At 39.8% G+C, this 13325-nt stretch overlaps 1 protein-coding gene across 13 annotated transcripts in view; it reads right to left on the bottom strand.

The window, feature by feature from the left end:
* Nucleotides 1-13325, bottom strand: part of HDAC9 (histone deacetylase 9) — a 1049156-nt gene that overhangs the window by 235468 nt on the left and 800363 nt on the right. The window lies entirely within an intron of this gene.

The raw sequence follows: 13325 nt of genomic DNA, 5'->3' as shown, positions 1-13325 counted from the left end.
GAGGCAAGAGGAGGGGGAGGAGGGGAGTTCAGGAGAGGGGAGAGAGAGAGAGCAAGCAGATTCGTGAGGAAGGGCTGGCACAGCAACAGCCTGTGTACAATAACATCAGTCTTCCGTCTTGGCCAGCTGAATGGGCCTTCTGGACACGGCTTTGCTTATACTTTTTCTCTACACTGACTTCTCCAATGGAAACACATTCCTGCCATGCCTCACTGCCATTCCCTGTTTAGATTTCTCATTACAAACGGCATTACATAGGCCGGATCTGGCGTAGTTACAGGCTTGCTAGAAACCAGGCCCCAGCAGTAGATAGAGTAAAAGCTAAGAGCACTTAGCTATACATAAAAATCGGATTTGCAAGTGCTAGAGGGGGAAAATTCAAATACCTCTCTGGCTGCAGGTTTACAGGGAGCCAAAAACAATTATTAGGCAGGCAGCAGTAGCCGTCAGTGAGTAGGAAGTAGCGACCACAGTTCAGGTTCTCCGACTAAACGGAAGGAGTGTGTGGTCCTCACACTTAAAAGATTCACAACACTGAACTGCAAGGAGTGCTCTGACTTCCAAAGTAGAAGCTTCAAATTTCTGACACTTAGTACAGTTTGGCAGTTAGTCTTAGTGCAAACTGGTATTATTAAAATTAGGTCATTAAAATATATGGTTGCTCTGTTGCTAGAGAACATTATCATCAAAACAAAGCATGAAGTAGTATTTTGGATTTACTTTTATAAAATGCTGTTTACTCTTTTTTGTGCATTCATTAATAAAATTTATACAAAAAGCACAAGAAAAGTGCAACAGTAGTGGTTTATGTTACATATTTTTATGTACATAATGGTAGTGACTTATTCACTAAGTTGTACCTGACTCTTGTGACCCCATGGACTGTAGCCTGCCAGGCTTCTCTGCCCATGGGATTCTCCAGGCAAGAATACTGGAGTGGGTTGCCAAGTCCTTCTCCAAGGGATCGTCCCGACCCAGGGATCAAAGCTGGGTCTCCTGCACTGCAGGCAGATACTTCACTGAATGAGCCTCCAAGGAAGCCATGTATATAATATTTTATAACATTAAAAATAATATCAGATGGTAGAAGTCTCTAATTTATAACACACTTGGAGTTCTTAGAAATGCAATAAAAAATTTGTGACTGTGCAAATATCAAGACTTCTTAAATGGCTCAAAGAAGGAAATCTGACACAAAATAACAATTTTTTTTAAGAAGAAGAGCTAAATTAAAGAAGCCTAATGACAAGCAAACACAATAAAGGATAACACATGTTCACATGTACTAAGTTTCCTAAGCACTTTCACACGCTTTTTCTCATGAAAGCCTTAACGATTTAAATTCTGTTAAGAACAATGAGCATATATATATAATAAATTAGAACAATAAATAAATAAATAGAATATTAAGATCCTCTCAAGAACAGCAAAGTGGTAAAGAGAGAAGATTCTGGAATCAAACTGTCCAAATGAGATTATGACCTCACCACTAAAAGGCGAATGACATGGGCCATCAAGTAATTAACATCTCTGTTCTGTGATTCCCTTACCAATGAAACAACAGATTTTTAAACTGCCATCTGAATACGACGTTGGAGGGGATTAAATGAATAAGTGATACGCAACTGTTAGCTACTACTATTGGCTGCTGTTGAACTCATTTTTTTTTAAATAACTGTCACATAGTTGAGGCCTGAGACACTGTGGCGTAGAGCGGCTACTCAGCAGATCTGAGAGCCCTTAGAGACTTCTGACCCTGAAAACACATGCCTTTCTACCATACTCCTTAAATAAAACTTGTTTTCTAAGAACGTTCAGCCCATGTCACAGTGAGCACCATCATCTCAACACCATCAACTGAGAAGTAGAGGAGCCACCAAATGAACCCTGCAACCTAATCATTTACCAGCTAAACTGACTGAGAGCTTTATTTATTTACTTCTTTTATTAAACCACTGTAAGTAGTTATTTGAGCTTCATGAAGATATAGCCTTGAGGAAAACGGTTGCTTAAGCTAAAAAATAAAAACCAACATTCACATTGTGTTGGATACTTTTAAACCAATTTTTTTTTTCCAGAACATTTTAATTTAATTTTTTTTTAAACTTTACATAAACCAATTTTTAACCATTACATAGCTATAGGTGCAGAGACAGTCCTCATTAATCATTTTAAAATTACTGCGAAGACAAGAAAACATAAATTAATAAATCCTCAAAGAAAACTAGAAGCTGGTTCTTTGAGAAGACAAACAAAATTGATGAATTTTTACCCAGAATCAAGAAGAAGAGGAGAACTCAAATCAATCAAATTAGAAATGAGAAAGAAGTTAAACTGACCCTAACCACAAATAAGAGGCTACGACAAGAAACTATTCACTTACAAAATGCACAACCTAGAAGAAATGGACAAATTCTTAGAAGGGTACACCCTTCCAAGACAGAAACAGGAAGAAATATTTTAAAAAAGGAAAAAAACTAATCACAACTGCTAAAATGGAAACTGTGATCCAAAAACTTCCAACAAACAAAAATCCAGGACCAGATGGCTTCACAGGTGAATTCTATCAAACACTTAGAGAAATTAACATCTATCCTTCTGAAACTCTTCCCAAAACTGCAGAGGAAGGAATACTCCCAAGCCGTTCTACAAGGCTACTATCACCTGGATAACAAAACCACACGAAGACATCACACGCAAAAAAAGAAAACTAAAAGCCAGTATCACTGATGAACACAGATGTAAAAATCTTCAACAAAATACTAGCAAATTGAATCTAAAAACACATTAAAAGGATTATATAACACGATCAAGTGTGATTTATCCCAGGGATACAAGGATTCTTCAGTATTCACAAATCAATCAGTGTGATACACCATACTAACAAACTGAAAAATAAAAACCATACAATCATCTCAATACATGCAGAAAAAGCTTCTGACAAAATTCAATACTCATTTTTGGTTAAAAAAAGAAACCTCCAGAAAGTAGTCTTAGTGGGAACCTACCACAACATAATAGAAGTCATATACAACAAACCCACAGCAAACATCACTCTCAATGATGAAAAACTTAAAGCATCTCCTCTAAGACCAGGAACAGAAGCAGCATGTCCACTATCACCGCTATCATTCAACATAGGTTTGGAAGTCCCAGCCATGACACGGAGAAGAAATAAAAGGAATCCAAACTGGAAAAGAAGTAAAACTCTCACTGCTTGCAGATGAGATAATACTATATAAAGACAACCCTAAAGATGCCACCAGAAAACTATTAGAGCTCATACTATGAAACCCTTAAGAGGAAAACATAAGCAGAGAAATCTCTGACATAAATCGCAATGTATCTTTTTTGATCCACCTTTTACATTGATGAAATAAAAATAAACGGGATCTAATTAAAATTAAAAGCTTTTGCACAGCAAAGGAAACTATAAACAAAAGGACAGTCCTCAGACTTGAAGAAAATATTTGCAAATGAAGTGACAGAGAAAGGATTAATCTCCAAAACATGCCAACAGCTTATGCATCTAAAATATATATATATATATAAAACCAATCAACGAATGCGTAGAAGACATAAATAGGTATTTTTCCAAAGAAAAGACATACAGAGGGCCAAAGAGCATATGAAAAGACACTCAACATTACTAATTATTAGAGAAATGCAAATCAAGACTACAAAGAGATATCCCCTCACACCTTTCAGAGGGCCATTATCAAAAAATTTACAAACAATAAATGCTTGACAGGGTATGGAGAAAAGGGTGCCCTCTTAGACTGCTGGAATGGAATGTAAAATGATATAGCCACTAAGGAGAACAGTATGGAGGGTCCTTAAAAAGGTAAAAATAGAACTATGATATGACCCCGTAATCTCACTCCCAGGCATATACCTGGAGAAAACCATAATTCAAAAAGATATATGCACCCCAACATTCACTGAAGCATTATTCACAACAGCCAAGCCTTGGAGGCAACCTAAATATCCACTCACAGATGAACAGATAAAGAAGATACGGTATACATATACAACAGAATATTGCTGTTGCTGTTTAGTTGCTAAGTCATGTCTGACTCTTTCGCAACCCCATGGACTCCCACTAGCCTCCTTCTCTCCATGGATTTCTCCAGGCAAGAATACTGGAGTGGGTTGCCATGTCCTTCTCCAACGTATCTTCAGGACCCAGGGTTGAACTCACAACTCCTACATTGGCAGGTGGGTTCTTTACCACTGAGCCAGCAGGGAAACACACAATGAAATATTATCAGCCATAAAAACAATGCCATTTGTAGGGACATGCATGGACCTAGAGATTGTCATACTGAGTGAAATAACTCAGACAGAAAATATAAATATCATATGATATTGCATATATAGGAATCTAAAAACTGGTACAAATGAGCTTATTTACAAAACAGAAATACAGTCACATATATTAAAAAAAAAAAAAAAAACTTATGGTTACTGTGGGGGAAGGGGGGTAGGGATAAATTGGGAGACTGGAATTGACATATACACCACTATGTGTAAAATACATAGATAACTAATAAGGACCTACTGTACCTCACAGGGAACTCTACTCAATACTCTGTAATGCCTTATATGGGAAAAGAATCTAAAAAAGAGTGGAATATCTATATGTGGGCTTCCCTGGTGGCTCAGAGGTTAAAGCGTCTGCCTGGAATGCGGGAGACCCAGGTTCTATCCCTGGGTTGGGAAGATCCCCTGGAGAAGGAAATGGCAACCCACTCCATACTCTTGCTTGGAGAATCCCATGGAGGGAGGAGCCTGGTGGGCTACAGTCCATGGGGTCGCAAAGAGTAGGGCACGACTGAGTGACTTCACTCTCGCATCTGTATGTATAGGTGATCCACTTTGCTGTACACCTGAAACTAGCACAACAGTGTAAATCAACTATACTCCAAATGTTCAAAAAATCCCCAAAGACTTTAACAGGTGACTCAGAACCATATGGAATTCCCTATATCCTTTTATTTGCTTTTGGAAATTACTGTAAGTTTTCTGAAAGTATAAGAAAGATTTTTTTTTATTAATAAACAACAGTACAACATTTTCTTCCAAACAGTTATAAATATTGAACTTGATTAGAAAAAATATTCAAACATCTGAGAACAAAGTCTATTTCACCATAGTACAAGGAGCATTGCTACTGCTACTGCTAAGTTGCTTCAGTCGTGTCCGACTCTGTGCGACCCCATAGACGGCAGCCCACCAGGCTCCCCCGTCCCTGGGATTCTCCAGGCAAGAACACTGGAGTGGGTTGCCATTTCCTTCTCTAATGCATGAAAGTGAAAAGTCAAAGTGAAGTTGCTCAGTCATGTCTGACTCTTAGCAACCTCATTAGATAACCACAAATAACTTTGCTTGGTATACACTTTCTTCTCTATATATTTTTATCTCCCTAAAAGGATTCTTCTCTAGAGTGAACATTCTGTGTCTGTGCTATTAATTTTGATGTATAATCACTACTAATCAAGATATGGTGAAGCTCTATACAGTCTGTGAAAGCAAGACTGGGAGCTGACACTGGCTCAGATGATGAACTCCATATTGCAAAATTCAGACTTAAATCGACAAAAGTAGGGAAAACCACTAGACCGTGCAGGTATGACCTAAATCAAATCCCTTACGATTATACAGTAGAAGTGGCAAATATATTCAAAGGATTCAATCTGACAGACAGAGTGCCTGAAGAACTATGTACAGAGGTTCATGACATTGTACAGCAGGCAGTGATCAAGACTATCCCCAAGAAAAAGGAATGCAAAAAGACAAAAAATGGTTGTCTGAGGAGGCCATACAAATAGCTGAGAAAAGAAGAGAAGTTGAAGGCAAAGGAGCAAAGGAAAGATATACCCATCTGAATGAAGAGTTCCAAAGAATAGCAAGGAGAGATAAGAAAGCCTTCCTCAGTGATCACTGCAAAGAAACAGAGGAAAATAATAGAATGGGAAAGTCTAGAGATCTCTTCAAGAAAATTAGAGATACCAAGGGAACATATCATGCAAAGATGGGCACAATAAAGGACAGAAACGATATGGACCTAACAGAAGCAGAAGACATTAAGAAGAGGTGGCAAGAATACACAGAACTATACAAAAAAGATCTTCATAACCCAGATAACCAGGATTGTGGATTCATTCACCTAGAGCCAGACATCCTGGAATATGAAGTCAAGTGGACCTTAGGAAACATCACTATGAACAAAGCTAGTAGAGATGATGGAATTCCAGTTGAGCTATTTCAAATCCTAAAAGATGATGCTGTGAAAGTGCTGCACTCAATATGCCAGCAAAATTGGTAAACTCAGCAGTGGCAACAGGACTGGAAAAGGTCAGTTTTCATCCCAATCTCAAAGAAAGGTAATGCCAAGGAATATTCAAACTACCGCACAATTGCATTCATCTCACATGCTAGCAAAGTAATGCTCAAAATTCTTAAGCAAGGCTTTAACAGAACATGAACCAAGAGCTTCCAGACATTCAAGCTGGATTTAGAAAAGGCAGAGGAACCAGAGATCAAATTGCCAACATCCGCTGGATCATGGAAGAAGCAAGAGAGTTCCAGAAAAACATCTATTTCTGCTTTATTGACTATGCCAAAGCCTTTGACTGTGTGGATCACAACAAACTGTGGAAAATTCTGAAAGAGATGGGAATACCAGACCACCTGATCTGCCTCCTGAGAAATCTGTATGCAGGTCAAGAAGCAACAGTTAGAACTGGACTTGGAACAACAGACTGGTTCCAGATCAAGGCTATATATTGTCACCCTGCTTATTTAACTTATATGCAGAGTACATCATGAGAAACTCTGGGCTGGATGAAGCACAGAGAACTTGACTCTCCTGGAATCAAGATTACCAGGAGAAATATCAATCATCTCAAATATGCAGATGACACCACCCTTATGGCAGAAAGTGAAGAAGAGCTAAAGAGCCTCTTGATGAAAGTGAAAGAGGAGAGTGAAAAAATTGGCTTAAAACTCAACATTCAGAAACCTAAGATCATGGCAATTAGATACGGAAACAATGGAAACAGTGAGAGCCTTTGTTTTTTGGGGCTCCAAAATCACTGCAGATGGTGACTGCAGCCATGAAATTAAAAGACACTTGCTCCTTGGAAGAAAAGTTATGATGAACCTAGACAGCATATTAAAAAGCAGAGACATTACTTTGCCAGCAAAGTTCCATCTAGTCAAACGTATAGTTTTTCCAGGAGTCATGTATGGCTGTGAGAGTTGGACTATAAAGAAAGCTGAGCCCCGAAGAATTGATTCTTTTGAACTGTGGTGTAGGTGAAGACTCTTGAGAGTCCCTTGGACTGCAAAGAGATCCAACCAGGCCATCCTAAAAGGCAATCAGTCCTGAATATTCATCGGAAGGACTGATGCTGATGATGTGTGCTGTCACTCACAATTAGGACTTTTGCACTCAGTCCACGTCTACACCAAACTGTGGGCACCAGTTAAAAATTCTATGGAGACGTGTGAAAAGTAAATGAAAGTTCAGAATGCAGCATTCCTAAGATGCTCTTGGGTCTTGGGTGGAATTCTCCACATACACAATCCTCCAGGGGTGTGCTACAGGAGAGCCCCTGAAATAGAGTTAAGTATGGTTGGGGTGAAATGAAAGAGGTTGCTCAGTTGTGTCCGACTCTTTGTGACCCCATGGACTGTAGCCTACCAGGCTCCTCAGTCCATGGAACTTTCCAGGCAAGAGTACTGGGAGTGGATTGCCATTTCCTTCTCCAGGGTATCTTCCCAACCCAGGGATTGAATCCAGGTCTCCCACACTGCAGGCAGACGCTTCACCGTCTGAGCCACCAGGGGAGCCCGGGTGAAATGAAGTCCACAGCAGAAGCTCAAGAAGATGCCTGCACAAGGAGAGCCGAGGTGAAGCTGATGGTGCCCACAAACCCTACCATGTTCCTTTTTGCATTGAAATCAGAAACCAGGAGGATTTTGGCTTCTGACCTCAGTCAAATGCTAGCAAACCAGGAACCATCAGGTAGACTAGGGAGATTGGCATGGAAACCTGACTATCCAGAGGACAGTAAGTATCCAAGGACCCCATCAGGTCCCTCTGTCTCCCTCATGCACCCAAGTGCCACTGTGAGAGGCAGCTGATAGAGCAATTACTGAAGAGACTGAATCCTTCAAGAAGCTGATCATGAAGAGACAGAATTTTAAAACTGAAAGGAGGCTGTTCAAACCCAAAGAGATTGACATATTATCAATGATGGAGAAGATCAGCATAATTAGGAGAAAAAAGAATCTATTTATCACATAAACAAGTGATCATGGCTAATTCTGTGTCCAGTTTTCAAGGTCAGGAATTTATTTTGTTAGATGACTGGGAAGAGTCTAGCCAGGATCCTGGCAGAAGTCTCCATGGATATGCTGCATGCATGGCAAGTGGCCATCACAGTATTTCAGAATTAATGTAGCAATGTGTAACCTCCTGTCTCCCCCTCAGAAGTTACCAAGAATGTGCAACAAAATATGCTTATTTTCTATTCTAAAAGGCAGTAATACGCTTTCAACTTATATTTCTGACAATGTAACTAATGTACAAAACAAGAAGGCAGCTGTAATAGTCTGCTGAGTATCTGTCCACAGACGTCTTGTTTGACTGCCAGAATTAAACTCTTCCAATCTGCAAACAGTCCCTCAAAAGGTCAAATCACTTTATAAATATGTAGGAGGGTCTGGACTTAACATGTAGGGAAAACTGACGTTCAGAAATGTTAGGTGAGGCTGAAACCCACAAAATGTCTTTCTGTGTGAGAAGCTGAGCAAATGTGGTGAGGCAGGATGGACACATGCTTTAGGGGAGAGAACTCTAGGAGCCTGGCCCTTAGGAAGATTCGGTTATTGGAGGACGCACAGTTCTGAAGACAGCACAGAATCTAGCTCTGAGATCCTCCTAGCTCTTACTCCCAGGGACTCACATCTATTTAACAGAGTAAAAAGGAGTAAAGTGGTAGAGAAAGCTATAAGGAAAAACAGAAATAGGAAATGCATTTTATGTTCTGTTTAAAAAAAAGTGAGATTGAAGTAAACACTCTGGTATTAACTTGAAAAATCACAATGTTAAAACACTCCGTATTAACTTGAAAAATCATAATGTTCAAAGAGGGTAATGCACACATTCTCCACTTAATTATAGACCTCAGAAAATCCAAAACAACCAGGATTGTGAAAACCTCAGAAAAATCAGCAGAGGCCAACAGACCTCAGTGATGTAAAAAAAAAGTAAAAGAAAGAAAAGAACAGCACATGGGGGGAAAATCCAGCAATTCAGAAGCAGATAACAATTATTCCTATTAGTCATTTTTGAGACTTCTAAAATAATTAGGAAGGTGGTCCTCTAAGGAGACATGAGCACTAGATACACACCTACTTATAAAAATGTAGCCACAAGATAATACTATCCACATCTAAAAGAAGAGCATCATGTTGCAATCTCTCTCATTAGTAGTGAAAAAGAATGAGGGATAATAGGAAATACTGCCTCAGACATGACTTACAGAACATGAATGGTAGAAATATGATCTCATTCACTTCAAGTCAAACTAGAATAAAATTCAGGAAATATACAGATAGTAACACAAAGCTAATACAGACATTTCATGTTTTTAGTTTTACTGTTTATTCCCTTACTCTATAAAGTTCTAGTCTTTATTATTTATAAATAATAATGACAGAAACAGTAAGAGTTGTCATCATATGACTACAGAATACTTATTAAGAACTGGCCACCATGTAAAGCTCTTCAGTTCAGTTCAGTTCAGTCTCCCAGTCGTGTCTGACTCTTTGCGACCCCATGAATCGCAGCACACCAGGCCTCCCTGTCCATCACCAACTCCCGGAGTTCACTCAGACTCACGTCCATCAAGTCAGTAATGCCATCCAGCCATCTCATCCTCTGTCGTCCCCTTCTCCTCCTGCCCCCAATCCCTCCCAGCATCAGCGTCTTCTCCAATGAGTCAACTCTTCGCATGAGGTGGCCAAAGTACTAGAGTTTCAGCTTCAGCATCATTCCCTCCAAAGAAATCCCAGGGCTGATCTCCTTCAAAATGGACTGGTTGGATCTCCTTGCAACCAGAAGATCTCAAGAGTCTTCTCCAACACCACAGTTCAAAAGCATCAATTCTGTGCTCAGCCTTCTTCACAGTGCAACTCTCACATCCATACATGACCACAGGAAAAACTATAGCCTTGACTAGACGGACCTTTGTTAACAAAGTAATGTCTCTGCTTTTGAATATGCTATCTAGGTTGGTCATAATTTTCCTTCCAAGGAGTAAGCGTCTTTTAATTTCATGGCTGCAATCACCATCTGCAGTGATTTGGGAGCCCCAAAAAATAAAGTCTGACACTGTTTCCACTGTTTCCCCATCTATTTCCCATGAAGTGATGGGACCGGATGCCATGATCTTCGTTTTCTGAATGTTGAGCTTTAAGCCAACTTTTTCACTCTCCTCTTTCACTTTCATCAAGAGGCTTTTTAGTTCCTCTTCACTTTCTGCCATAAGGGCGGTGTCATCTGCATATCTGAGGTTATTGATATTTCTCCCGGCAATCTTGATTCCAGCTTGTGTTTCTTCCAGTCCAGTGTTTCTCATGATGGACTCTGCATATAAGTTAAATAAACAGGGTGATAATATACAGCCTTGACATACTCCTTTTCCTATTTGGAACCAGTCTGTTGTTCCATGTCCAGTTCTAACTGTTGCTTGCTGACCTGCATACAGATTACTCAAGAGGCAGATCAGGTGGTCTGGTATTCCCATCTCTTTCAGAATTTTCCAGTTTATTGTGATCCACACAGTCAAAGGTTTTGGCTAGTCAATAAAGCAGAAATAGATGTTTTTCTGGAACTCTCTTGCCTTTTCCATGATCCAGTGGATGTTGGCAATTTGATCTCTGGTTCCTCTGCCTTTTCTAAAACCAGCTTCAACATCAGGAAGTTCATGGTTCACGTATTGCTGAAGCCTGGCTTGGAGAATTTTGAGCATTACTTTACTAGCATGTGAGATGAGTGCAATTGTGCGGTAGTTTGAGCATTCTTTGGCATTGCCTTTCTTTGGGATTGGAATGAAAACTGACCTTTCCCATTCCTGTGGCCACTTCTGAGTTTTCCAAATTTGCTGGCGTATTGAGTGCAGCACTTTCACATCATCATCTTTCAGGATTTGAAATAGCTCCACTGGAATTCTATCACCTCCACTAGCTTTGTTCATAGTGATGCTTTCTAAGGCCCACTTGACTTCACATTCCAGGATGTCTGGCTCTAGATGAGTGATCACACCATTGTGATTATCTGGGTCGTGAATATCCTTTTTGTACAGTTCTTCTGTGTATTCTTGCCATCTCTTCTTAATATCTTCTGCTTCTGTTAGGTCCATACCATTTCTGACCTTTATCGAGCCCATCTTTGCATGAAATGTTCCCTTGGTATCTCTAATTTTCTTGAAGAGATCTCTAGTCTTTCCCATTCTGTTGTTTTCCTCTATTTCTTTGCATTGATCGCTGAGGAAGGCTTTCTTCTCTCTTCTTGCTATTCTTTGGAACTCTGCATTCAGATGCTTATATCTTTCCTTTTCTCCTTTGCTTTTCACTTCTCTTCTTTTCACAGCTATTTGTAAGGCCTCCCCAGACAGCCATTTTGCTTTTTTGCATTTCTTTTCCATGGGGATGGTCTTGATCCCTGTCTCCTGTACAATGTCACGAACCTCATTCCATAGTTCATCAGGTACTCTATCAGATCTAGGCCCTTAAATCTATTTCTCACTTCTACTGTATAATCATAAGGGATTTGATTAGGTCATACCTGAATGGTCTAGTGGTTTTCCCTACTTTCTTCAATTTAAGTCTGAATTTGGCAATAAGGAGTTCATGATCTGAGCCACAGTCAGCTCCTGGTCTTGTTTTTGTTGACTGTATAGAGCTTCTCCATCTTTGGCTGCAAAGAATATAATCAATCTGATTTTGGTGTTTACCATCTGGTGATGTCCATGTGTAGAGTCTTCTCTTGTGTTGTTGGAAGAGGGTGTTTGCTATGACCAGTGCATTTTCTTAGCAAAACTGTATTAGTCTTTGCCCTGCTTCATTCTGTACTCAAGGCCAAATTTGCCTGTTACTCCAGGTGTTTCTTGACTTCCTACTTTTGCATTCCAGTCCCCTATAATGAAACGGACATCTTTTTGGGGTGTTAGTTCTAAAAGGTCTTGTAAGTCTTCATAGAACTGTTCAACTTCAGCTTCTTCAGCGTTACTGGTTGGGGCATAGACTTGGATTACTGTGATATTGAATGGTTTGCCTTGGAAATGAACAGAGATCATTCTGTCGTTTTTGAAATTGCATCCAAGTACTGCATTTTGGACTCTTTTGTTGACCATGATGGCTACTCCATTTCTTCTGAGGGATTCCTGCCTGCAGTAGTAGATATAATGGTCATCTGAGTTAAATTCACCCATTCCAGTCCATTTTAGTTTGCTGATTCCTAGAATGTCGACATTCACTCTTGCCATCTCTTGTTTGACCACTTCCAATTTGCCTTGATTCATGGACCTGACATTCCAGGTTCCTATGCAATATTGCTCTTTACAGTATCGGACCTTGCTTCTTTGCCGATATTAACTCATACTATCCTTACAACAACCACTGACATAGATGCTATTATTGCTATGCTATGCTATGCTAAGTCGCTTCAGTCGTGTCTAACTCTGTGTGACCCCAGAGATGGCAGCACACCAGGCACCCCCGTCCCTGGGATTCTCCAGGCAAGAACACTGAAATGGGTTGCCATTTCCTTCTCTAATGAATGAAAGTGAAAAGAGAAAGTGAAGTCACTCAGTCTTGTCCGACTCCTAGCAACCCCATGGACTGCAGCCCACCAGGCTCCTCCATCCATGGGATTTTCCAGGCAAGTGTACTGGAGTGGGGTGCCATTGCCTTCTCTGATGCTATTATTAAGCAGTGTTGTATACTAAATTCAGAGAGGTTATATGGTTAGCCATTAGTGGAATTGGAATGAGAAGCCAGGGGGGGAAAAAAAAAAAAAAGAGTATGAGCTCTTAATTCACACTAATGTTTATGCCAGTCACATCAAAATCTAAAAACTAAGTTTTTTGAGATTAGTTGTTTGTCATTTGCTTCATTTGCTATTTTTTCCCATTCTGAAGGCTGTCTTTTCACCTTGCTTATAGTTTCTTTTGTTGTTCAGGAGATTTAATTTTAATTAGATCCCATTTGTTTATTTTTGCTTTTATTTCCAATATTCTGGGAGGTGGGTC

This window comes from Bos indicus, chromosome 4, assembly GCF_029378745.1.
Source record: "Bos indicus isolate NIAB-ARS_2022 breed Sahiwal x Tharparkar chromosome 4, NIAB-ARS_B.indTharparkar_mat_pri_1.0, whole genome shotgun sequence".
Classification (NCBI taxonomy): Eukaryota; Metazoa; Chordata; class Mammalia; order Artiodactyla; family Bovidae; genus Bos; species Bos indicus.
The sequence above is the reverse complement of the archived record's forward strand: the minus strand, read 5'-3'. Positions and strand labels throughout refer to the sequence as shown.